At 46.8% G+C, this 26660-nt stretch overlaps 2 protein-coding genes and 1 long non-coding RNA gene across 50 annotated transcripts in view; 1 reads left to right on the top strand and 2 right to left on the bottom strand.

The window, feature by feature from the left end:
- The window catches only part of LOC126037256 (uncharacterized protein DKFZp434B061-like), a 306771-nt gene that overhangs the window by 95945 nt on the left and 184166 nt on the right, over positions 1 to 26660 (top strand). The gene's annotated exons all lie outside the window — the stretch shown is intronic.
- Positions 1 to 26660, bottom strand: part of LOC126037255 (electroneutral sodium bicarbonate exchanger 1-like) — a 126871-nt gene that overhangs the window by 5033 nt on the left and 95178 nt on the right. Inside the window, exons 1-7 of one of the 22 annotated variants that reach the window (XR_007505566.1) lie at positions 17103 to 17543; positions 16133 to 16267; positions 15158 to 15325; positions 11650 to 11830; positions 1636 to 1797; positions 794 to 907; positions 295 to 456 (exon numbers count right to left, since the gene is read on the bottom strand). The exons of 11 other annotated variants lie outside the window; for them this stretch is intronic. The gene's annotated coding sequence lies outside the window, so the exon portion shown is untranslated. Of the gene's footprint in view, positions 1 to 294; positions 457 to 793; positions 908 to 1635; positions 1798 to 11649; positions 11831 to 12567; positions 12954 to 13110; positions 13233 to 15157; positions 15326 to 16132; positions 16268 to 17102; positions 17544 to 26660 lie in introns of those variants that run through there. 10 more of the 22 variants (XR_007505570.1, XR_007505563.1, XR_007505568.1 and 7 more) reach the window with 10 other exon arrangements.
- LOC126037259 (uncharacterized) lies at positions 22829 to 24983 on the bottom strand. Its single transcript, XR_007505576.1, has 3 exons — positions 24783 to 24983; positions 23853 to 23965; positions 22829 to 22963 (listed from the first exon to the last, which is right to left on the bottom strand). It is a non-coding gene; the product is annotated as an uncharacterized LOC126037259 (long non-coding RNA).

The raw sequence follows: 26660 nt of genomic DNA, 5'->3' as shown, positions 1-26660 counted from the left end.
GAGTTATCCCTGGCAGCGCATCAAAACAATTCATTCCCCACACCTGCTGCTGCTGCCATTTTAAAACAAAAACGCACTTCTCTATTGCTCCAAGATTAATTTGCTCCTCCAAAAGGTTGCTCATCTGAACTGCCCTGTCACTTGCTCCCTGCATCATCATTAATCCAGGAGAGCATCCTGCCACGCAGCCTGACCTTGTCCCAAACCAATGCCTTCAGAAAGCATCGGGAATAAGAGCTTCCCCCCAGACCTGCAGCCCAGAAGGGGCTGGAGTCATCTCTCGCAGGCCCTTACCTTCAGCTTGTGCTCCTTCCTGTTCACAATAACGGCACTGATCTGCTGGTCCATGAATATCAAGATGGTGCAGAGCAGAGCTGGGACGAGCGCAGCCAACACCGTCCACCAAGGGTTGGGTCCTATGGGGTTGATGAACCACCCGCGGTCGTCTCTGGTAGGCTGCAACAAAGCCCATACATCAGCATCGTCTCCCAGCCCAGGCACTCCACTGGCTTTCATTTTCCCCTCCCTCCTTGCGTCAGAGCACCTCCCAGCCCTGGCTTCATGTCCCCCTCTCCCGGGGGCTTCAGCAGTGCCAGTCTCCTCTTTGCAAGCAGCTCTAGATACTTCCCCTGTAGGTATCTAGTTTTGGGGCCATCTTCTCATTTCTAGGAGGAAGCAAGGCACTTGGAGGTGGAAGAGGAGATGGTCACACCACCAGCATCTCCTCCAGACTCAGCCCTGCCCTGCCCCGGCATCACCTTGTGGCACCCCCACGTGCCAAAACACCCCGTACCTTGAACGCATGGGGGACCTGGAGCTTCGGCAATGGGATCCCAACCACAAAGTCAAGGAGCACCACGATGACGATGGTGAGGAAAACAGCAAAGTTGCTCACTGTGGACCGTACCTGGGGCGAGAAACCAGAGGTGAGAGGGGCATGGCAAACAGGGCCGTAAGGTGAGATGCAAGAGTTGCAGACATCCACAACATTAAGGCTGCTTAACCAAATCCCACCACCCCTCTGAGCACATGCAGCCTGATCCCTTGCTTAGATACTGCTGCTGTGTTTGTCCCTGTGAGATCTGGGGTCAGACAATAAAAAAAAGCTTAACTAGGCCAACAAGGGTTGGTTTAAGTCAAAATCTAAAAATAATAATAATAATATTAAAAATAAGAAAACACATGTCTGCCACTACAGCTACACTCACAGCTACAATGGCAACAAGGCACTGAGGCATCCTTTAGTCCTCAAAAGGAAGCTCCTCATTCGAATCTACTTTCCACTCGAGCACATAATGCGCAGAAGGTAGGGGAAAAAAACCAAACCGAAAACCCCAACCCCCAAAACTTTGGGAAACCTGACTTCCTACTACCTGAGGAGAAGAAAAAAAATTAAAAAAAATCAAACCCCAAAAATCTTCAATCTGGGGCAGGTCACGAGGCAGGTGGGAAACGCTACGATGATTTTGCACTCATGGAAATGAGTGTGGGACATCCAAGCTCTTGGAGAGCTTGGCCTGCAAGGCCAACGTTTCCCAGCTTGACCAAGGTAGGGCAAATACTGCTTAGTGCTCCAGGAAAGCCATTTTGGGAAACGAGTGCGGAGATGGACACTGGCCACCTCCTTCTACTTACTCTGGTTGGAAAGTAGCGGCTGGTTTTAAACTTCTTCAAGAAGCTTGACAGGGCAAAGGTGGCGAAGAAGAGGATGCAGCACCAGAAGAATACATCAGGGGTGTAGGGGCCGTCGCGTCCACAGGCAGGTCCTTGAAACTCCCCACGCAAATACTGACATTTCTGGAGAAACAGAGCGTCAGGACACAAAGGCAGTGCACGTGCGGCAGGGAAACCTCGCATAGCTAGGGGGTTTTGAGGATCTTGGTCCAAGATCCACGACCCTGTAACTGCTCCTGCCAATGGAGATTTATATTTAATGAGCAGCAGCAGCTGAACAAGTGACACATCGAACTACACAGCGGAGAAATGAGATGTGAGGAGACACCATACGCTAGTAACACATTACAAGAAACACTCATCCAGGTGACACTCTTCCATCAGTTGCTTGCATTCATAGCACTGTGTTTCCTTAACTGCATCTGGCTTCAGTCCTCACATCTTCCCGCAAAAAACAACATGCCAGGCTCTCCCAACCCTGTGAAGAAAACCTCATCAGCTTTCCTAACTAAAAAGTAATTCTTTTAAAAATTATTTTTAAACCTGAAAAGGACTAGGATTCACAGGACTAGCATCATTACATTCACTTCACAGTCCTCCTCAAAATGGGAGAACAAAAGATAATTGACATGACAAACGCCACAGTTACAGACGTTCCTTCCTGGGGGTGCAGTTCGCACACCTAGGAGCTCATGCATGCACGAATGGGTGACGCCAGGCAGCAGCCTTCTTACGTGCCTCTGACCTCAGGAAGAAACAGATAACATGAATACTTTTACTCCATTTGCATCCTGAGGACCAGAGATGAAGCCCAAGATTTGCCTAGATGACACAGTCAGTTCCTTTAAGGGATGAAATTGTTCGTTTGAGTTTGGCTTCAAGGACTCCCACAGCTGGCGATTAACTAAGAGGTATGCTACAGTGAGGAGCCCGACACACAGACTGCAGGACAACTCATCACGCCAGGCCTCTGAGCTTGCAGTTCTCCGCAGGGCCCGGTGCTGCCTGAGCAGGTGGATGGACTTCCCAGTTCCAGAAATACAAGCTCGTGAATCAAACCCTCCTCAAGCACGCAGGCAAAACTGGCTGCGCTTTAGCGAAGCAAACCAACAACGAGGCTTCCTTTGTTTGGGTGCCTCCAGTCTGACGATGCTCTGGGCTACTTTCTCTTCCTGGCAGCAACAGGAATAAGTTGCTCTCATACCTACCAGCTTCTGACAGAGAAAGAGGATGATCTCGTTCTTGCCTGCTAGGACCAGGGGTGGCAATAACGCAGTCTGCCGAGACTGGAAGGGGATGCCTTGGAGGCGGAAACACGCGGGTGTTCATTACTCCTGGGCACTCGGAATCACGGGAGGAGATGATGCCGAAGGGCCTGATCCGATTCACAAACTGACGCACCTTAGGACTGAAAAGGCTTCTCCTTCCACTAACTTACTTTTCTCTGCAACAACAGCCTCAGGAGAGTAACTTCTCCGTAACCCTTTACACTACAGCAACTACAATACTTAATCCTAATGTACCTTACAAGAAAACTACTGCGGTCTTCTCTACTAGAGGGCCAACGCTGCTGCGCTTTACATTTTATTAACCTTTTGAAACAACGCACTAGCTTTCCTTGCAATCGCATTACGTGGGCTTCCTGGGACTTTATATATGCACGTTCGTTTTCTCTGGCTAAATCAGATTTGGAACGCAGGGGTGGCCATCTGAAAACACTGCAAAACATTCTTTTTACATACATCAGTTCTCTGGTGAAGGCAACAACTGAGGAGGATCTTCAGCTAATGTAAAACTGCGAAGCTCAGAGGAGTCGTACTCCAGCTAAAGATCTGCGCACTACTAGGCAGGAATGTCAAATTAAGCAATGCCCAACAGATACAAGTCATTGGACCTTTTCTTTTACAAGTAGGAAAGAAAGGGTACACAGAAAGATAGTGGTCTGTAGAAAATGCATGTAAATCATCAAGATTTCCAAGGATTACTCGAATCGCTTCCTGGAGAGGCCAAAACAAGAAAGGAAGGAAGAATATTAACAAGATAGCCACAATCCCACTGCCAAGTACAGTTTTCAGGCTTGGGAAAAAAAAATAACATTACAGTTTGCAGGAGTCATGGAAGAGCAGGTTCCAGATATTTTGCTTTTCCTCCTCCCCTTCTTCCCCCTGCTCCCTCCCATCACCTTAGAGCACGCTGCCCTAACAGATTCACAGAAACTGAAGTGAACGAATATCTTAACCCTGAATTAACATAGAAGCAATACTATGGAGAGTGGAGGTGTGCTTTTAAATTTAACAAGTTCTACATTTAAGAAGCCTCCTCCTTGCCAGCACAACACATGCAGTATTGACCTGTTTCAAAAATAAACATATTCCCCTTTTTCGGAATATTGACCCAATTCAGTTACAAAGGAACTGTAATTCAGCCCCAACAAACTCCTGCTTTATAAACGGGAAACTTTTTCTAGGAATACCTTTTGTTGGGAAGTGGCTTGCTGAAAAAGGACATGGGCCTGTGGAAAAGTTCACACAGAGCAGAGTTCTGTGTGAAAGAATGTCAGTTTGAGCAACAAGACTAGGCCTTGGCTGAAAATAGCTGGCTTTACTGATATTGGGAGAAAAACAACAGCTGGTCTCGCTGTTATCAGGAGAAAGACAGGGACGGTGTGACCTTGGCATAACTTCACAAGTAACTTTTGAAGAAGTTCTCATGAGAAAGTTACTGAACACGCGTAGCTGCCAACCACAAGTGGGTGTGTTTTAGTAATGAATAAACATTAGCAATGTACCAATCATATTAGGACTAGTAGGCATAATTATCGCAAACTGTATAAATATGAGCTATCCGTGCAAATAAAGTTGAATCACTTCTATCACTCATATTGGGTCGACTTATGTGCATTCCTCCGCCGCTCCAACAAATGGTGCCCGAACGGGGACCGAAGAAAGGGGAATAATTGGAGCGACGGACACTGAGAAGCACCGGTAGCAGCGACCGGGGGGCAAAAGATTAACCGAACGCTGATCGTCTTGGTTGGTGTGTTAACTCTCGTGCCTGGACCATCCAAAAGGGGTTCGCCGTCAGTGAGGGCTACTGGAAAAAGGCTGCAAAGACTTTTTAACCGAGGTCCCTTAATCAAGGTAGCACCCAGGAGTATCAAGAAGCCGGCCGGCAATGGATCAAGAGGTAGCCCTAAAATTATTACAGTGCTTTTTAGAAAAGCGGGGAGTAAACTGCATTAAGCAAATTTCGGGGTTGGTCGCGTTAAGGGATGCTTTAAGAATCCAGATTTATTATTTAAGGAGAGTGAATGGCGTAGATTAGGAGACGTATTATGGGATATGGTAACTGATGATGATAAATCAGCTAAAAAACTAATGAAGCAAGGACAGAAACCTTTCAATTAGTGTGGGTACAGCTTTTGAGCTTAGTACCTGGAATGCTATCGGAACCTCCCTATGGGATGAAATTAGTGACGGGTCTAAAGAAGTTAAAGATCTTGTAACTTTATGGAAATTGATTAAGACAACTCTGTAAGAAATGAAAGCAGATCGTAAAGCGTCTGCGTCTGCTTTTGCTGCGCTCTCTCTCCAACCGCAAGCGAAAGGGAAAAGCGGGGAGAAAAACATAATGCAGCGAGAGAGACTTTTTGGAGCTTGTTCGCCTACTCTCGTGCCCTTGACTTCTGCTCCACTCCCTGGGACTGCCGATATTAATCAGCCATCCGACAGTTCCCAAGCCTCCCTAACCGTACGATTAAAGGAAACCCTACAGAATCAGGGAGTGAGTAAAAATCTGCCTACGAAAAACCAGCCCTCAGATACCACCGTTCAACATGAACAAATTATACCTAGCATACACCCTGATTCAAATAATGCAAACAAGGACTTGGCTACTCTAATAATAGAACAAAAAGAGACAATGTTAGAATTGTTAAAGGAAATGGGGAAAAGAGACGGGGAAACCAACCGCACCCGTGACAGACGCAGAGCCGCCTGTAATAGCCGCTGCAGAAGAAAGGCAGAGACATTGGAGGGGTGTAATAACAGATGCCATTATAGAAGGGACTATGCTCTAAGCATTCCCAGTTATTGCATCAAATGGACAGAAAAAATGGGAGGTGTTTGACTGGAAGGTCATTGAGAAATTAAGGAATGCTGTGAGTCAGTACAGAATCAAATCTGCGTTAACTCACCAAATACTGCAATTCATTTTTTCTGCTGATACCTCGAGATATTAAACGGCTAGCACAGTTGATTTTGACACCCGCCCGAATGTTAGTGTTTTTCTGGCAGTGGGAGAAGCTCTGTGATAGGGAACAAGCAACATCACGACAACAAACAGATCCCCTATGGGGAGTAACCATGCAGATGCCGATGGGTGCTGGACCCTTCGCATCAGGGAACGCTCAGTTACAATGTGTCACTGAGGTTCATCATCTATCACAGATCTTGGCGTATCAAGCTTTTCTTACCGTACCAGACAATATGTACAGCCATGCTTTTACCCAGGTGAAACAGGAGAATACAATTTATGACCACCCTGACATGAACGAGGGCATGAAAGAAAACATGTTCAAAATACTCGCTTTTGAAAATGCTACTGAAAAGACACACAAAGCATTGTGTAATTTGCCGAAAAATGCAGACATCGTTGATATGATAGAATACACGGATCGATCAGTGGACTCACAGAAAGTAGCCTATGCTGCCACAGCTCTCCAAGGAGCTACAAAGAAACACAAGGCCAGTAAGACACCCTTGGTCAAGTGTTCTAACTGTGGCAAACGTGGACACATTAGGAGCAAATGTACAGGTACTGTTAACAGTAAGTGCTGCAACAAGTGTAAGAAAGATAACCATACCACCAAGAATACAGGAAGAAGGGAAACTTTACACCGACTGCGAAGGCCCCTCGCGCGACGACACGAACGCAAGGGGCTTGAGCTGCCAGCCCTCAGGCAGCCTCGCAACCACCAGATCCGCCACCGCAGGAAGCTCCAGAGTGGATGTGGAAACCGCAGTCAACATAAAGGGACCATTGGGGTTTGGACTTAGTGCATTTTTAATGGGGCAATCTTCAACAGCTCTAGAAGGAATTCTGGTGCTCCCAGGGCTTATTGATGCAGATTATTGTGGGACTGTGAAAATTATGATTCATGTTTTAATCCCTCCTGTTTCTATTCCTAAAGGTACCAGAATAGCACAATTAGTTCCATTCAGGTCGTGTGTTCCGAACCCAGGTGAAGTACAACGTGGAGATGGTGGATTCGGCTCCACAGGGAAACCGCAGGTATACTTTGCCATGGACACAACAAGAGGTAAACCAGAAAAGGTAGTGCAATTGGAAGGGCCCGATGGAGTTGTTGTCAAGAAACCGATGACAATCAATACAGGTGCTGATGTTATGATTATTTCACAATGCATTTGGCCTCCATCATGGCCATCGATCAATCCAAACTTTGGTATTGCAGGGATAGGGGGCACACAAGCCACCTTAGTAAGTCAGCTACCAATTACATTTGTGTTCCCCGATGGTGAACACATTACGACGTGTCCGTATGTCATGACTACCCCAACTGAATTGTTTGGCCTCGTAGGCCATGATTTATTGAGCCAAATGAAGGCAATGTTAGTGACGCATCCTTTTTAGGAGCGGTCACTGAGGGGTAGCCGATTCTGAAAATTAACTGGAAAACAGATGAACCTGTTTGGATTGATCAGTAGCTGCTAAATTCTGAAAGGCTACTAAAAATACAAGGGTTAGTTGAGGACCAGTTGAGAGCGGGACAAGTTGTTCCTTCTACTAGTCCATGGAATACATCAATATTTACCATTCCCAAGAAAAGTGGGAAGCGGAGACTGTTACATGATCTGAGCTGTGAATGTGGTGATGCACAGTATGGGAGCCCTGCAGCCAGGTTTGCCATCTCCAGTTATGCTTCCAGAAGAATGGGATTTGTTAATTATAAATCTAAAAGATTGCACCCAGATGGCGCTGAACGGTTCGCCTTTTCGGTACCATCGATTAACAAGGCAGAACCCTATAAGAGATACCATTGGGTCGTGTTACCGCAATGAACGCGCAATTCCCCCACGATGCGTCAGGTGTATGTGGCCTGGGCATCAGAGCCTGTAAGAAAGCAGTTACCTCAGTAACTTGCCACAGGATGAGATTTTAACTCAATTGCAGGACATCTTAAGCCATCGCGGAGTAATAATCACTCCTGAAAAGGTGCAAAAGGCAGCACCTTGGAAGTATTTGGGGTGGCACATAAATGCTAGCAATGTTAAACCTCAGAAGGTTCAAATAACATGAGAAATTTCAATGTTACATCATGTCCAGAAGCTTGTGGGAGATATCCAGTGGGTGCGGAATCTTTGCGGTATCACTAATGGCAATATGACCCCTCTGGTAGAACTCTTGGGTATGAGAACACTGTGCAGATGAGAAACGGGAAATGACAGAGCTGACCAATTGGTTGCAGCGCCACGGGAGCCTCCTCCAGGGAATCGTTTTCAACAAAGCACGGCAATCGCATGCGTTCTTGCACCAACCCGCTAGGATGTTAGCAAAGCAATTTGACTTACCACTTACTGATGCCCAAGGTATCGTTAAAGCATGCCCTGATTGTCAAAAGGAAGGGCTCGGCTTGGGCTGTGGGGTTAACCGACGAGGTCTTTTGCCATTGCAGTTGTGGCAAATGGATTTCACCCATGTCATGTGGTTTGGTGCAAAGCGTTCTGTGCATGTGTGTATTGATACCTATCCTGCTGCCATGTGGGCCACGGCACGAACTGGAGAAAAGGCCTTACATATTGAATGACATCTTCACGCTTCTTTTGCAGTACTGGGTGTGCCTCAAGAAATTAAGATGGACAACGGCCCAGCCTATGGTTCTACACGATTTGCTCGATTTTGTAATTTGTGGGGAATTCACCACGGTACCGGTATTCCACATCTTCCCACAGGACAGGCTATTGTCGAATGGGCCAACCAAACCCTAAAAGAACATGCTGCAAAAACAAAAGGGGGGAACCCAGGGCTTACTCCCAGAGGAACGATTGGCCAAAGCCTTATTTGTGCTAAATTATCTTAGATTGACAGGTGATCACAAAGACCCACCAATGGTAGTGCATCATGTTCTTTTACAGGCAGAAAGGACGCAACAAAGTACAGGAATCATGGTAATGTATAAGGACCCAGAATCCAGGAAATGGTGCAGATCAGCAGAAGTAAAACTTACTGGGAGATCCTGGCTAAGTGGGACAAGCCATGGCTTCGCACTGATGCTGGACCCGGAATTGTTCCAATGGCGACTGGCACGGCACCGGCGGGTGCTGGAGCCACTGATCTGACAGATTCTAACTAATAGAGTATTACTAGTGGACACGGAGTCCTTCAGAGAGGTTTTCAGAACAGCGTGCCTTATTGTATATAGAACCTGCTTTAGGTAAAAAGTGTGTAAAGCATAATTTGATTAAACATAGTGTGATTACGGGAAGACAGTGTGGGGTAAAAGTTAGTTAAAGCCAAAATTAGGGGTAAGGTCTATTTCCATTAATAACCTGGGAACGAGGTTGATTGTGTTTCCACAGATACAGGCCCACGATGGACTCCTGTTCGATTTGCATGACCATCATCATCTGGAGCATCATAGATGATGTGGCAATATGAATACTACCTCAGCCAAAAACTAATGTATAGGTCACCTTGGCTAACATAACAGGTCAAGATTCTCTGTGCATCGCAACTGTATCGTAAAGCCCATGAACCAATAGACAAGATGGCTATGACTCGTGCAGCGCGCCTGGCCAGCGAGCGCATGCGTCATAGATTGCAACCGAGGCGGACTTTTGGCACCCGCTGGCCACGTGTGCTAAAACCCGTTCCTCTGCAAATGTATAAATACTGGGATTTTCCAAAGAGCATCGGGCTGGTGTACGGTGAGGCCATCGTTGCCTCTGTGGGGACGCCCACGGAAAGCTGGCACCTACCGATTGCTGGGCTGAGTTCGTGGAGCAAGATGGCACAAGAATGTATAGATGGTTCATTTTCCTCATGGTCTGGGTCATTAGGGGTAACGGGTTGGCTCAAAGAATTATGGGCATTATTGTAGTTACTGTGATTTTAGCTATTGTAACAGTTTTACCTTGTTCAGCTTATTAAGGAAAATGGCATCCCAAGTTATTAAGCAAGCCTGGATTGCTCAAAAACAAAAATAGGGAGAAAGATTTAAACGGAGACCTACAGTGGATTCAACCTTGTTGTGGTATTACAAATACAGACTTACAGCCGCTGCTGGATTTATTGAGGGGCAGCGATAGCTTAACTTCTACAAGACAACTAAGTGCACCGGGACGGCAAGCCTTGACAGCAATTGGACAAAAAAATCACATCATCCATGTCTGGCAGATACGTTCCTGATTTACCCATAAATTTGAAACCTTATGCTGAGATTGATATGGAACACACTGACTGTAGTAAGCAGCATGACAGTGACACCGGTGATTGATCCACATCGGTTAACACCATGGGACAGTAAGAATGTTTGGGTGTCACTAGCTAAAGCTATTAATCAAACCTCTTTTTGTGTGCTTATGTATTTTATTAGGTATAATGTTGTTTTTACTGTGTTTAATTAATTGTGTTCACAGATCTTTGCAAAGGGCAATACAGCAGGTGTTAAAATTTTACCTCAATCTATATACAAACAAATAGATTGGCTGAAGAAACATACACAAAGATCCAGCAAGAAACTAGTTGGTTTGATGGAGTGTTACAATCAATATTCGGCGGGATAACACTATGGGTAATGTCATTGATTAAGGAAGCCTTATGATGGTTGGGTATATTGATATTAATCTGTGTAATAGTTAGAATTCCGTATGGGTGCATGATAAAAGGAGTCTCAAAGCTGACACACCAAGCTCTACTCGCACAAAAAGAAAAAGGGGGAATTGTTGGGAATTGGCTTCATGAAAAAGGACATGGGTCTATAGAAAAGCTGCGCGAGCAGAGTTCTGTGTGAAAGAATGTCAGTTTGAGCAGCAAGACTAGGCCTTGGCCGAAAATAGCTGGCTTTGCTGATATCAGGAGAAAAACAGGGACAGTGTGACCTTGGCATAACTTCATAAGTAACTTTTGAAGAAGTTCCCATGAGAAAGCTACGGAACATGCATAGCTGCAAATCACAAGTGGGTGTGTTTTAGTAATGAATAAACATTAGCAATTTGCCATTGTTGTCCAGGCCCATTGCCTTTTCCAGTCTGGCCCATTTCCAGCTTGGAGGTGCTCTTAGGATTAGTCTGGAGGCAAAGATCACACTGTTGTGCGATCACACTGCCTCACCGTGGCGTATAAATTCCTAGCCACAATTTCTCCTATCAGATGATTATACAGGGCTTCTGTTCCCCCATGTCTTTTCCTATGTTCCTCCCCTATCAAATGCCATAATAAGCAAGAGGGAACGATTAGCTTTCCCTGTGGGGTATGAGCCCACCCCTCTTCATTATATGACCCTTCTAAACCTGTAATGAGCTTTTGATCTTCCTTAGTGTATTCTGGCTTACCTTCTAGGGAAATCCACCTATCAGGAATTAAGGCCCCTTCTGTTTTTACCTGTGTTTTGGCCACTTGTTTTGCCTCTCTGTCCGCCAGCTCGTTCCCTTTTTCCAAATCTGAGCTCGCTTTCTGGTGTGCCTTAATATGCATAATTGCTACTTTCTTAGGGAGCTGGACAGCTTCCAGTAACTTCAGAATTTCTTCTGCGTGTTTGATATTTTTCCCTTGAGAACTCACTAGTCCTCTCTCCTTCCAAATTGCTCCACGTGCGTGTACAACTCCAAAGGCATATTTTGAGTCTGTATAAATGTTCACAACTTTGCCCTGGGCCAATTCCAGGGCGCGGGTTAGAGCAATTATTTCTGCCTTCTGTGCGGAGGTGTTCCTGGGCAAAGCCCCCGATTCTATTACCTCTTGGCTGGCAGTGACGGCGTATCCCGCGTGTCGATTACTGTTTAGGACGTAACTGCTTCCGTCTGTGAAGCGAGTTTCCCCGTTTTCCATGGGGCCGTCTTTCACGTCTGGGCAACTGGCGTACGTTGCTTCGATGGTTTCCAAATGGTCACGATGTACCGGTTCTCCTGTGTTCCTGCTGAGAAAAGAAGCTGGGTTGACAATGTTAGCGACTACAATCTCCACGTCATCCCACGCTACCAATATAGCTTGATATCTCAGGAATCTTTGTGGAGAGAGCCAGTGTCCGCCTTTTGCTTCCGGTACTGCTGATACTGCGTGAGACACCAGAACAGTCATCTTCTGGCCCAGAGTAAACTTTCGGGCTTCCTGTGTATTTAGTATCACAGCCGCAACCGCCCGCAGGCATCCAGGCCAACCTTTTGCAGTCGTGCCTAACTGCTTAGAGAGGTAGGCAACTGCCCATCGATACGGGCCCAGGTTTTGTGCTAATATTCCCAGAGCAATGCCCTGCTTCTCATGGGAGTAAAGAAGAAACAGCTTACTCGCATCTGGGAGTCCTAAGGCCAGGGCCGACATCAAAGCCTTTTTCAGTAGCTCAAAGGCTCGTTCAGTCTCCGTATTCCACTCAAGGTGTTTCTGCTTAGTGGCTGTCAACGCATACAGTGGTTTAACAAGCAATCCGTAATTATAGATCCACAATCGGCACCACCCTGTCATTCCCAGAAAAGTCCATAACTCTTCTACTGTCTGAGGTCTCCCAGTTTGACATATTGCCTCTTTACAGGCCTGTCCCAAAGGTCTTTGTCCCGCACTAATTTCATAGCCCAAATAATTCACTTTGCCTTGCATTACCTGTGCCTTTTTCTTGGATACCCGGTACCCCTGAAGTCCCAGGAAATTCAACAGACTCACCGCCCACATCGTACAATCTTTCTCTGTTTTGGTGGCGATTGGGATATCATCCACATACTGCAACAGCTTCCCCTCCTCAGACGGGGTTTCCCAGGATTCCAAGTCTTTCGCAAACCGATTGCCAAAAACGGTAGGCCTATTCTTAAATCCTTGTGGCAAGGCCGTCCAAGTGAGCTGGGTCTTTCGACCGCTCTTGGGCTTTTCCCATTCAAATGTGAGTAAGTTTTGCCTGGCTTCATGGAGAGGGAGGCAAACGAAAGCATCCTTCAAATCTAAAACACTAAACCAAGTCAATTCAGGTGTTAGTACGGTTAACAGGGTCTATGGGTTCGCCGCTACCGGGTAAAGATCTTCAGTTATCTTATTCACCGCCCATAAGTCTTGGACCACCCAATATGACCCATCGGGCTTCCGAACAGGTAATATAGGGGGATTGAATTCAGACTCACACTCTTTTAATAGTCCCAACTGCAAAAATTTTTCTATCAACGGCCGGATTCCTTCTCTGTCTTTCTTCTTTAGGGGATATTGTTTAATTCTTACCAGCTTTTGGCCTTCCTTGATCCGAACTTCAACAGGTGGAGCACTTTTCGCTCTTCCAGGTGCATCGGTAGCCCATACACCCGGGTACACTTGCTTTAAGATGTCCTCATTAATGATTCCTTCTAGGGGGAGACTGGTTAAGGTTAGGCTCAATATTTGAATATTTTGCTGATCTTTTACCTCCAGAGTAATTTCTCCCTTCTTGAATACAATTTTTGCTCCCAATGGTTCCAACAAGTCCCTTCCCAAAAGGGCCTTTGGGGAGTTCGGCATATATAAAAATTTATGAATGCCCCACTGTTTTCCTAATTTATATTCTAAAGGTTTACAAAACTATGCCTTTTCACTTTGGCCAGTCGCTCCTTTCACCGTGACATAATCATTCCCCGGGGCATCAAAGCCTGATTCAAAACCGAGTATGTTGCTCCTGTATCTACCAAAAATTCTACCTCTTGTTCTGTTTTCCCTAGCTTAATTATAACCAGTGGATCCGCTAGGGTAGATTCCCCAGGTTCTCGTCAGTCTCCCTTCACAGAGGCTACTGTTCTTCCTGTTTGAGCCCTCTGATGCTCCTTGTTCCCTGGGCATTCCCTCTACCAATGACTGAATTTCTTACACAAAGCGCATTGATCCTTGCCCAGTCGGGGCGAGTCTCGTCTAGGCCCTCTTCCCCTTTCTTCCCGAATAACAGCCATTAATTTCCTTTGTCCTTGCCTATATCCTTCTTCTCTGTTACTAAACACCCTCCGTGCTTTTGTGGTACAGAACAGAGATGTAGCAAGAAAGGAAAAAAAAGAAGGGAGGGAGAACAAAGGGAGAGAGACACAAAGACTGAAAGAAGGACAAAGGGATGGCAGAAGAAAAAAATAGTGATAGGCTACAGGACAGAGATGGAGGAGTTCCAAAAAGACACAGGGAGCATGACAGAATGAGAGTGAGAAACAAGGGACAGAGCAGGACAGCACTGGAGGAAAAAACAACTGTCATTGATAGGCTGTGAGAGAGACATGGAGGAAGAGAGAAAAGAGAAGGGACAGCTAGCTGGAGAGGGGGATACAGTTAGAAAGGATGGAAGAGGGAAGGGAACAGAGAGAAATACAGAAAAGATGGCAAGAGGAAGCAAGGCAGAGGGACAGCAATAGAAGAAACAAGGGACAGGGATCTGGACAGATGAAGAAAAAAGCAGGAGAAACATACAACATGATACGATGGGACAGAAAGTAACACAGAGCGTCAGATTATAATAATGACAAGAGATAGAGAGAGACTATGAAAAGCACAGGAGGTTGGAGAGAGAGAGAGAAGACATGAATGAAAAGAGTAGAGAGCACCACAAAGGGTCAGGGAAAGAGAAGGACAACAGAATAAAAAAAACCCTCACATATTACACACACGTTATCCACTCATCAAGCCCATTTCAGAGTTACACAGTACCTCAGCCCCTTTAAGAAAAGTAACACATGCGCCCGAGCCCATTTCGGCGCCGCACCGCGCCCGAGCCCATTTCAGCGCCGCACCGCGCCCGAGCCCATTTCACGGGTCTCTACCTACAGCTCCAATTTCAAAGTTCTGCAATCACTAGAGGAAGGAATGCACCCCCTTTCCATTAACCCAGCAGCAGCTACATTTACCTCAAGGTATCTACAACTCGCCCTTGGATGCCTAATTCCAACAGACACTTTCACTTACTTCAACAGCTAAGGTTACCTATGGGCACTAAACGCCCATGCTTCCCTCTACGCTTCCCTTTGTGATTGCCATTAGTACTGTAATTCCCACAAGGACACATAATTACCTGCCTTTTTTACATTTTATTTTTAGTGCTTCATTTGGTCCATTACTCATTCCACATAGATTCAGCTATGTCAGTATTTCAATCCAATTCTACAATGTACTTTTTCTACAATATATAGAAAAGACTTATGGCCTCACTCGTCAAATATTTGACACTATTAGATTTAGTCCTCTTTTAATCACTATTTTTACAAATACATGTAAACTCCAAAAATTTAGCATTACCTGAAGAAGAAATGCCACTATTTAGTACCTGCAATGCTCTACGGAGTGGTCTTTTCCACATTCCTCGCTCCCATTACATACATCGCTGCACATCCAGAAGTTTTACTCCCTGAGGTGACATTACCGCCATGATCCCTGTTCCCGGGCACCAAACGAGTGACCTCCAATCATCTTGACAGACCGTCCACTTCCACACCTCGACACAAAACCAGAAATTGAAAAATATCATTACATCACAAGCTACAAAGAGCAACCAAATATTTTACAAACCCACCACAGACAAATACAGTTACACTCACGCACTTCACAACCCTGGCCTACTCCATGCTGGCCATCTAGTCCAACTCCCCCCACAAAATCCTCAACTGTCTTCCAAAGACCATCCACCGAACAACATATCTCTCTGTGCTGACTGGCAATTACCAGGTTCCAGGGGAGCGCTCCACAGGAACACCGTTCCCGGGAGCCTTGGAAAAAAACAAACAAACAAACAAACAAACAAAAAAATCGCCCTGCCTTTGAAAACCCAGGCCCGAGGCAGACCCCAGTCCAAACATTGGCGATCAACACTGCCTCATGGAGCAGCTGGGACCAGGGAAAAGAAAAAATAAATGGGGCAGGGGAGGACACACCAAAAACCAACCCATATCCCAGCTGGGGTTTTTTATTCTAAGTTTGGGGTTTTTTTCCTAATTCCCTGAAAAACATCTCAACTCTACATCCAACCTGAAAGGAAAAAAAACCAAAAAGGCTTAACCACAGAACCCTACAAGGTTAGAGACATTCACAACACACCACTCGTTCAGATCACATGAACGCCAGCCCTCACTCTCAACTCATCCATCATACCGTCCACAGGCCTCAAGAGGCCGTCACCCCGTCTGCAGCAGCAGGGGCCTCAAAAAAGCACCCTACCTGCAAAAACCCAGGCCCCAGCCCAACCTCCTTCCAACCAACCTCCCCACAAACTGCCCTTCCGTTACACCAACATTTCAACACGCACCATCATCTCCACCATCCGTGCATTTTCAACCCGATAATTAGCTTTCACAGTGCCACGTGTCACAGTCCAACCTCCGTAGCGCCATGTCACCTAAACGCAAGGTTCCTTCAAGCACCTCTCGTGCCCTGTCATCACCTGCAAAAACAACACACAAAGCTTGTCAACAGACACTTCATCCTCGAGAGAGAAGTCCTCCACCACTCCCCTACCCTGCTTCCCACCTATTCCAAAAATAACACATCCTCACAGCCAGTGTCCTCCATGACACTTGAAAAAACCAGAGCATCAAAAACACAGAGCTGTCCCAAAGTTACCGATCGCTCCAAGACCCATCACGCTGCTACTTAGACCTCAAGGCCTTGACCATTTCTAGAGACTTGCCACAAAGCATCTGCATAAACAAGATGAACACCATTGCCCAGTTCCTGCCTTACTCAATGCTAGTTCACAGTCCAATTGCGATCCCCTCAACTCTGCATGCAAAGAGCCCAAAGTCATTAAACCTTCTACGCTGCCTCTACAATGCCATACAAGACACACACAAACATAGAGCCATGTAATTCACATGCAAATGTAATGCCATACAAGGCAGTACTCTTACCTCAGTCAAGGCAAAACAACTCAGAGCCTTGCCATACCAGACAAAACAGAACAGGGCCAATGCAAGAGACTCTCACGTGACAGTCAATACAAGTACAGACCAAAACAATACAAAACCAATACAGAACCATAGAAGGCAAGGCAGTCTCAGGTGGCAATCCATACAAGTACAGAGCACTGCAATACAAAACACAATGCAGGGCCAGGCAATGCGAGACAGTCTCACATGACAGTCGATACAAATACACAACAAAACACCACAGGGCAAAGGCAAATACAGACCAATACAATGCAAGAAAACTGCAAAACACAGCAAAGCAAAGCAGTCTCATAGAGCCACCGGATGCATCTTCCTTCAGAGTCCACTCACAGACTCAACTCCTTACAGTGCTCTGCTGCCTTCCCCCATCGCTCTGTGGGACACATCCTGTCCCTCCACATCTGAAAAAAACCCAAACCAAACATATTGAATGAGTCACCTGGATGCAGAGCAAGAGCTTCACAACTCCAGAGGTCTTGATTCCATCTACAAAGACCATCTGGAATGCAGCTACAGCCTGTCATTTTAAAAACAACAACAAAAAAAAAACAACACACAACCAAAAAACAAACAAAAAAACAACAAAAAAACCCAACACACACACCCCCCTGCCCACTGTAGGGTTCAATTATATGGAACTTAGTTACTGGCCCTGAAAGTAGCTCATGGTCGCAAGAGAGTTCCAGACACCTTTGAAGGCTCTGAACAGAACAAACAAGAAGATAGAAGAAGAAAGATCCCAATTAGAAAAACACAGGTGCACATTCCACGATAAAGGGAACTTGGCACAACCGACCTCAATTCAGGGGCTTATCTCGACCAGTTGGACTAAGACAAGTTTTGCATGCTCTAACATAGCCAATTATATCCTGTGTGTATGCACGTGTACAGAGCGAGTATAACTAACTGTATCTTATGTTTCTACGCGTGGACAGTATCGATGTAACCAATCACCGCTTACGCTTGTGCGCGTGGACACCACATGCTTGCGTGCAGCAGCCAATCAAAGCTTCTAAACAACTTAGAGAATTGTGTAAGAATGATCAGCTAAGCTCAATAAAGGGGCGACTTTGATCATCATACTGGTGTTCTATCATCCGGGCCCCGCACGGAGTAACCCTAAACCCTACACCCCACCAACCAAAAAAACCCAGGGCCAAACTTGGAGCCCATCACGTGCAAGTCTTAACACCTTAGAGACTCAAATCCGCTTCACTGCCCCTCAACAACCCCTGCCACACGGCTCCAATTGTCTCTGTGAAACACTATCGGCACGGCTGTCCGCGCAGGCCGCTGATGGCTACTCGAGCCGAGATGACTGTACAACCCTCGCCTAAACGGTCTAGGCACATCAACGTTTCACCTGTAGACTCTTATCGCTGTTCCACCTACCCCTGACTCCACACCCCCCCAGGCAGAGCAGCTCCAAGCCAAGCACACCGTGTGCAGAACGTCACCACGTGGAACGCCACCAACGAGGTGATTCAACGAGAGAGAAAACTCTCAGCAAGAAGAATGACCCCCGGACGGGAGGCGCCGTCGGGCAAGATGACCTACGGGGCCGCAACCGCGAGGCCAGGAGGCTCCACAGCAGACCCAGAGGAGTCAAACGGAGCGGCCCGTTACAAGACAGCACTGTCAAAACCCAGACGACAGATGCGCCAGAAGCCTGGCGTCGAGACCTAAGGATGTCAGGATGCGGGGAAGAAGTCCCACTCCGAGAAAACGGACGGCTAGAGAGCAGAGCTGCCGATGCAGGCTGAAAAAATGCTGCCATAGAGCACTGACCGGAACCCGCCAAGACCGATCCATGCTTTAGAGCTCCGAGCGCAAGAAAAGAAGCACCCGATTGGCACCAGGCCAATGAGTAAGAGCATTCAAAACCCTAGGGACAGCACCCGAAGCGCATGCCTCGCTCCTCTGGCGCAAAGCGCGACAAGGACATCGAGACCCGAGGAAGGTCTAAGCGCACAAGACAGACTACACAAACTACACGCCACCACGGACACGGGCTGGAACTGCCCTGCCCGGCACACACGGGTCTCGTGCTGAAAAGCAACCCGCTCCCTTCTCCTGCGCAAAGGCGACTGCTTTGGGACAGCCCTCTCTCCTGCGCTAACTTTAAAACTCCTCCCTGCTATTCCCAGCTTTGTCCCTTCCTCTCAGCCTGGTCCCTCAACTTAGCTTTCAGAGGGCTGAGGGTCCAAATCCATCCTCCACAAAACCACACGGGCTAACTGGGATGTTCCTCAAGGCGAACATTGCTCTTCAACATCTGCAATGAAAAAACCAAACACAAACAAATCAGAAAAGGGAGTAAGCATCCCGCTGGCCAACGCCAACTACTTCCCCAACTCCCCCCTCCTCACAAGTGCCACCGTGTTCACTTCCCCGCTCATTCCAGACTCAGACCCTGCAGCCATCATCACTCGTGGTATCTAAGGTACCGAGAGAAACCACGTTAGCGTGGCACTCGTGAGAAGCCATCGGCCCCACGCTCCTCCTCGCTAACCCACAGCTCACCTGAAACGCTCATCCAATTCAAAGATAGCCCACACAGCACCTCCACAACAGAAGGTAAAGGCTGAACCGAGCAGCCCCATAATACTTTGCTATTCAACACCGACCCGGCCGACGACCGCCTCACCTTCTCGGACCGCTCACCGGCATGCAGCTTTTCGGGAGACCTTATAGCAGACTTCACGGTACGTAAAGGGTGCCTATAAGAAACCTGCAGAGGGACTTTTTACAAGGGAGTACAGCCATAGGACAAGGCGGTAATGGCTTTAGTCCTAAGGAGGGTACATTTAGTTTAGGCGTTAGGAAGACGTTTCTCACTAGGGGTGGCGAGGCACTGGAACGCGTTGCCCAGAGAACCTGCGGATGCTCCCTCCCTGGAAGCATTCAAGGCCAAGTCAGATGGGGCTTTCAGCAACCTGGTCTTGTGGACGGCGTCCATGGGGGAGGGTTGGAACTAGAGGATCTTTATGGTGCCTTCCAACCCAAACCATTCTACGATTCTATGACATTCAAATCCAACTGCAAAACTCCTCTGAGAAGGGCTGGTGAACCCTCCTCCCTTTCCCCAGCAGTCCCAAAACTTAAGAAACCCCTTTTCTTCTCCTCAACTGTCAGGAAAGGAACCCCACTGCTTCCTGACACCTCCTGCCCTCAATCTGCACTCCTGAACCCCCTTCAGTGGCTACTCCTCAAGAGCCGCTCTTCTGAGCAACATCCCAAATTCTGGGGGCACCCCCTAACCTACAGCTCCCCAGAGACTCTGAGCTCTGCTACATGCCCACAAAAGAAAGTCAAGTCCCAAGCCTTGTAATCTACAAGGGGCCTGCCACCAGCTGCAAAGATTCTAAGGACAACGTGGCATTCTGTGGGCAATGAGGAAAGGCACCCCAAACCCTGAAGGGCACTGTGCCTCACGGCCCTTCTGCTTTCATCAGTAGTACTAAAACTCCATATACAAATACATACAAGATGCTCACCCTAACCCCTGCTAAACAATGTCACCATCAGTCCCGTTAAGAGAGATAACAACTTACACAGCAGAACTGTTAAAAAAACAACGTTCCTTCTTCAATAAAGTTGGGAATTGCAGGAAAACACAATGCATGAAGAATAAAAAAAAAAAACAAACAACAAAAAAAACCCCAAACAATGCATACTATTAAACCATCTTTCTACCCCTGAACTGATGCAGAAACTGACACTAGGCCTAGTAGATGTAGAAATAGAACGTATGTTTAGACTCAGTGTATTGCTAAATAAAAGACTCAGGAATTTGTTAGAAGGTTAACAACTGCCTCCGTAAGTTGATTTACATAGACAAGCCAAGGACATAAAGCACAAGATTCCTGTGTCTGTAATATAAGACAAAATAACATGCCCTCTTTGAGGAGGTATTCTGTTTGATAAGAAAATATGTTCTGTCTCTTGTGGTGACTGAGCCAAAAGCTAGGTGATAAGCAGAGAAGTTGTTTGTGGGGCCCAGAAGGGGATCGTACTGCGCAAACTCGTACAACAAAGTTCAAACAGCGGACAAGTGAGGAAGACTACGGAAGACCAGCAGAGGACTCCAGAAGACCACCGAAGACCTTCAACACGCATGCATAAAGGACATTTACATATGCTAATGACTTCTCGGAAAATCAATGAATATGTATATTATTTCTCAGAAATTTTATGAATATGTATGTAAGGCAGGTATTTAACCTATACAATTAGTCCCAGCCAGAAAGCACATTTGGAGGAGCGATCCTCCGTTCTTCCAGCGCTGCAATAAAGAATACTTAACTCCATCACTGAATGCTCATTTCGAGAAACAGAACACTCGAAACAAAATTACTGACCTGAAAAAAAGAAAGGGGGAAAAAAAAAAAGCTGCATACAAGTGTGTCGTGGTTTCAGCCCAGCCGGTAACAAAGGACCACGCAGCCGCTCGCTCACTCCTCCCGCCCCCCTCCGGTGGGATAGGGAGGAGACAGAGGAGAGAAAAGGAAAAAAAAAAAAGGAACCTCAAGGGTTAAGATACAGGCAGTTTACTGGGACAACACAAAACAAAATTGCAACAACAACAACAACAACGGTACTAACGAAAGAGTAAACAAAAAGAGTGATGCACAGTGCAACTGCTCACCACCTGGAACCCAACGCTCCACCACTTCCCCCACCGAAAGTCGAGCGCTCCCCGGGCCCGATCCCCATTTATATACTGAGCATGATATCACATGGTATGGAATAGCTCCTTGGCTAGTTCAGGTCAGCTGCCCCAGCTATGCCCCCCACATCCCAGGTTCCTGTAAAAATTAACTCTATCCCAGCTGAACCCAGGACAAAGTGTTACTTTCTACCACACATGCTGCTGAACCTTGACTGGTCCTGAAGCTCTTACCTCAGGCAGACACCTCTTCCCAAAGGGCTGAGCCAGCTCAAAAGCTGCAAAGCACTCAAGGAAGAACTAAGCACCAACACCAGAGAAACCCAGGAGCACAATGAGCTCCCTCAGCAGAGCCTGTGGCTCAAATACCCCCGAGCCCCCGCCCACCACCCTTAGCACAATCCCCTGGGAAAGGGGAAGGGCAAACCACCAGCAGCTATAAAGTCAGCTGGAGGAGCAGCAGCACTGTTCTCACCTGCCTTAAATTTACAGCAAATGAGACCCTGAACAGAGAAAGTGACCCTTACTGACAACGATGATGCCTGCTCCTGTGCTACAGCTACACCTATTGCATCAGCAATGGGACCAGGTAGGGAATTCAACTTAATTTGTCTGGGGCCTAGATAGAAAACAATAGATGCCCTTCCAAACTAGGTAGGAAACTAGCTCATTAAATGCAATGACAATGTTGTTATCAAAAATGATGTGCTTTAGTTTCCTATAAAAAAGCCAAAACACTCTGGGGTTATGCTTCATTTCTAGCAAGACTGTGCATACCTCCTTACTTCTACCAGAACTACCTTCTGGATAGGAATGAATCAAAAAGCAGAATTAGATCCCTTAAGAATTCCGTCTCCAAAATATCTCTGGTTGCACAACAAATTATTTCCTGTGAATAGCCAATGATGCAGAGTCCCCCTGAGCATGTCTCCAGCTGACTCCCTTAACAGAGGTACAAGAGCCCCAAAGCACAAAAGACACCAAAAAAACCCCATGGAAATACATGGGGGGGAACAGGCAGCAGCCATGCCCTACAAGGACAGGCCAGGGCAGGGCAGGGGGGCAACAACACCCCCTGCAGTCATGCAGGAAAGGGTCAGCAGAAGCCACACCCCCGCGGTTTGGGGTGGGGGGGAGGGGGGCTGCAGCCACAAATGACACCAAGAAAACATGGAACTTCAGGGCTACACAGCGGGTGGGGGGAAGGGGGTGATGCCCCCACCAATCGGCATGGGAAAAAACTCACAGGGAAGGTGGGTTAGATGGCTAGTTTGCGGTGGTAAGATATGTGCACAAGAACATGCACAGGCTGGGGGGGGTCATGCATGAGGTTTACCTTCACCAGGGGCTCCACCCAGGTAATCCAGAGTAGGTAACCTCATCTGGGATAATCTGCAACAGCAATTCCGCTCTGGGTTCTTGACCCAACACCAGATAATCCACACTGCCTGCCCCATGGAGGGGGTGCTTCCCACAGGATGGGGCATCTGTTGAGCATCACCACACCCTTATGACAACACATCTGAAAAATTAAAATCACAAACTGTATTTCAGCATATTAAGAAAATAACACCAAATGAGTAGAGGAATTCCAGCAAAGGGGGAGGCTAGCAGCTGCCCTAATTAGGACTCGAGCTAAACAGGTCAGCTCACAATACAACACTTCCTTTAGAATGTAGACTGATGAAAACTGGTTTGCTGTTAGATAACTGTATAAGTGAGATTTGATAAATGATCATGTATTAACATTATTGTTGAAACAGTAGACAAAGGGTACCTGGGGACATAATTACAAAAGTGTAGTGAAGTGACTAACTAGTAATTATTCATAAGTTTTGCAGTTCTTTGCTCTTATGACTAGATGTTCCTGTACGCTAAATGAGAACAATGCTGAAACTGACCACATGTGATTGAAACTGCATTAAGCTTCAAGATCAAAGAACAAGGACAAGAATAAAGACTTCGAGGACAGCCAGCAAGAACTTCAAATAGGTCGGTGGTCGCAAAAGCAGCCCTTCATCTCAAATGGATCCTTCATTGCGCATGATTGGATGTAGGCAGTACTATGATAATCGGTTGCCGTCGTTTTTATGTATATGTGTACTAATCTGATTAATAAGCAATTAGTTATTCTATATAACCTGTTTGTGCTAAAGCTGTGGCATGCACACTAGGTGGAACTATCCCCCGTGCATCCAGCACTGCAATGAAGAATGCCCGCTTTCTAAAACTCCAAAACGAGTCTTAGGGAGTTTCTTTGACCAGCTTTTCAGTATCAGAGGTACAAGGGAGGAAAGAAAAAAAAAAAAAAAAAAAGAAAAAATGGGCAGGGGTGTGGGAAAGAGAAGGGACCAGGGGAGGGACCAGAACGCCGAAGAGGGGAGACGGGGCCCCGAGGGCCCAGGGCTCACCACAGCTCTTGTTCTTGGCACTGCCAGGAGAATTTGCCAGTTCAGATGCTTCTTTCTGCTCCTCTCCTGCTCCCCACCTCTTCTGTAACTCCGGCAGCACGGCCATCCTCCCCCTAGGAGTAACACAGGTCTTGCAAGACGAGGCTTCCTAGGCACGGAGCCTCGCTCGCTCGCACGCTATGTGGCCGTGCGGCATACGGACCCCGTGGTGCACCTCAGCAAGCCCCAGGGTCTGCTGTATCCTTCTGCATGTGGCATCAGGGTTGCAGGAGCGACAGCAGCCAGGCAGCAGACGCTGGCGAGAGATTTACAACAAAAAATAACGCCTGGTTCAGGTGACAGCCTGAAGGCAGGCCACAAGAGACCCAAAGCTGCTTCGTGCCAGAGGGGCAGCTCTGTTCGGCAGGAAAGGCCGCGGCCCAGCACACCAGATGCGAGCGGCCCACCTGCAAGCCAGCGATACCCCGGCGACCCTGGGGCTCGGTCGGGGTGGGCACCTCCGTGCTATCAGAACGCTGCTCTCCTAATCCTGCACGCACGCAAGGCTTCTTGCGCGGGGCTTGTCTCTTATCGAAAAGACGCTGCACAGTGTTACTTACCGCCCTGCCCTCTGGCGTGCAAAGTAATCAGACGTGAGGCAGGGAAAGCAAAGAGGCCTGTCGGGATATTAGATGTCCTCAGCAGAGGACCACAGAGCCCTCGAGGTTCCATCTTTGCTCCCTACAGGAGCGTGGCTCCGCACTCCTTGCCGCTCCTGCCAGCAAGCGTCACAACTGCCCTTTGCCGCCTGCAACACGGCCCCAGTACTGCCGCTTACAGAGCGAGAGGCGCTCGCTATAAAGCGGCGATGAAGAACAAGGACGGCCCGTCGAGATGGCAGGAGGAACACAGAGAGCCTCCAGCATTAGCCAGACAGGGCTTGCAACTCACCTCGTGTCCTGGTTTAACGCCAGCCAGCAACGAAGGCCCACGCGACCGCTCACTCGCTCCCCCGCCCCCAGCGGGACGGGGAGACAATCGGAAAGGGCAAAAGTGAGAAAACTCGTGGCTTGAAACGAAAACAGTTTAATCATCATTAAAAAGAAACAACAACAACTTGTAAGGAAAAGAAGGAAAAAAATTACAGAGAACATGGTGCAGGCAACACATCAGGGGTCTGGAGCCTGATGGATGATGGGGGGTGGTGGTGTGGAATACGGAGGAGGGAAAGGAGGGAGGCAGGGCAGGAGACAGGAGAGCAGGGGGCGCAGGGGGAAACAACTCGTGTGGGTTAAAAACTCGTGTGGGTGAAGGGGGTGGGGTGGAGCAGCGGGGAGCATATGGGGGAGACACGGACACAGGGGGTAGGGTATGTGTGGGTACAAAAGTGCACGGGGTGTACTAAAACAAGTTGTGCTGCTTCACAAAAACATGGTCCCACCTGAATTCAGTAGGGTTTCTTCTGCTCTTAAACATTAATCAGGCACTTAAAGCCTTCAGTAGACTTGTAAGTCCAAACCTCCAACAATTTACGTACTCTTATCATTTCTGATATCCATGATATGTGAAAATAAATCATTCAGTTTAATAGTTGTCACTGAGAAAGATACGTGTTAATCTAAACCACACAAGGGGAATAATATCATGTTCGCCATGTAGACTTTACTAAGAGCTTGAAATTAACTTCTCAGGATCTTTTAAGCTTCTAAGCATAAAATAATTAGTGTAGCTTACAGATGTGGAAGAGAAATCTTTTGGTATCATAACCAAAGTAGTCTTCTCCTCTATGAATGGCAACACAATCTGTAATACTGCATCGACACTTCAAAACCCATTCTGTCTCTCCCCTTTTGTCATCCAATGTTGTCTTTTAGGTATTTCAAGAAATTCTTTCATGGTCTATCCCATAAAATGAGAAGTAGATTATTACGGAAGAGCTCCACAGATAAAAAGTTAATGCATTAGACTAACTGTGATATAAAAATCACTGGAGATATATTTATGTGTGATGTTCTGATGAATTATCTAGTTGTTTACAATTGCTAGGACTTCTCTCAGTAGTAAATCACTGGCAATGTGCATGAACACGAGAAACTATTCATGGGGCACATTCATCCTTTAGCAGTTAAATGAAGTTTTTAAATCACAAAATTGGCTGTTACACAGTCTGTGTAAATTACATGATAGTAACCCAAACCACAAGACCATGTCTCTCCTACTTTGCTCTGTTGCAGAAGAATCTCAGCTTGCAAAGCACATCAGTTTTCTGTAACACAGATAACCAGGGTTCACACAGTCAGACTTTTCAGTCAGAAGGCCACAGAAAGAATCATAAAGAGACCAAGTATCTTTTCCTTAAGCATCCTGTTTACAGACAGCTATGTTACCTCCAAGTGCTATGAACGTTACTTTCTCTAAAACTATCTTCCATTTAGTTTTCCTTTTTTTTTTTTTTCCTTTTCTTCCCCTGAAAACAATCTTATAGCTTAATCCTTATACGATTTTTTTCAAGTTTTGGTTTTTTCTAACGAGTATCAACACATGAACACTCTAAATAGTTTCAGGAAGTTCAGTATTTGCTACAGTTGCACTTGATCCAACATCCCACTTTTTTTTCCACCAAGCAAAGGAGTTCAACCAAGTTTCTTTCAAGAGCCATACAGGAGAAAGTACAGATTCTGCTCTGTCTGCTAACAAGCAGGCGAAGGAGCTGCTACTAATTTGAATACTATACAGGCTCTGCTGTGCCCATTTTGAACTGGGGAAGAAAAATAGCCCTTCCTGTTTCAACATTTAGGTCCACTTTTTCTCATTTGCAAAGCAGATCCG

The sequence above is a fragment of the Accipiter gentilis genome, unplaced genomic scaffold (assembly GCF_929443795.1).
Source record: "Accipiter gentilis unplaced genomic scaffold, bAccGen1.1, whole genome shotgun sequence".
Lineage (NCBI taxonomy): Eukaryota > Metazoa > Chordata > Aves > Accipitriformes > Accipitridae > Astur > Astur gentilis.
Note: the sequence above shows the minus strand (reverse complement) of the source record. Positions and strands in the feature narration are given on the sequence as shown.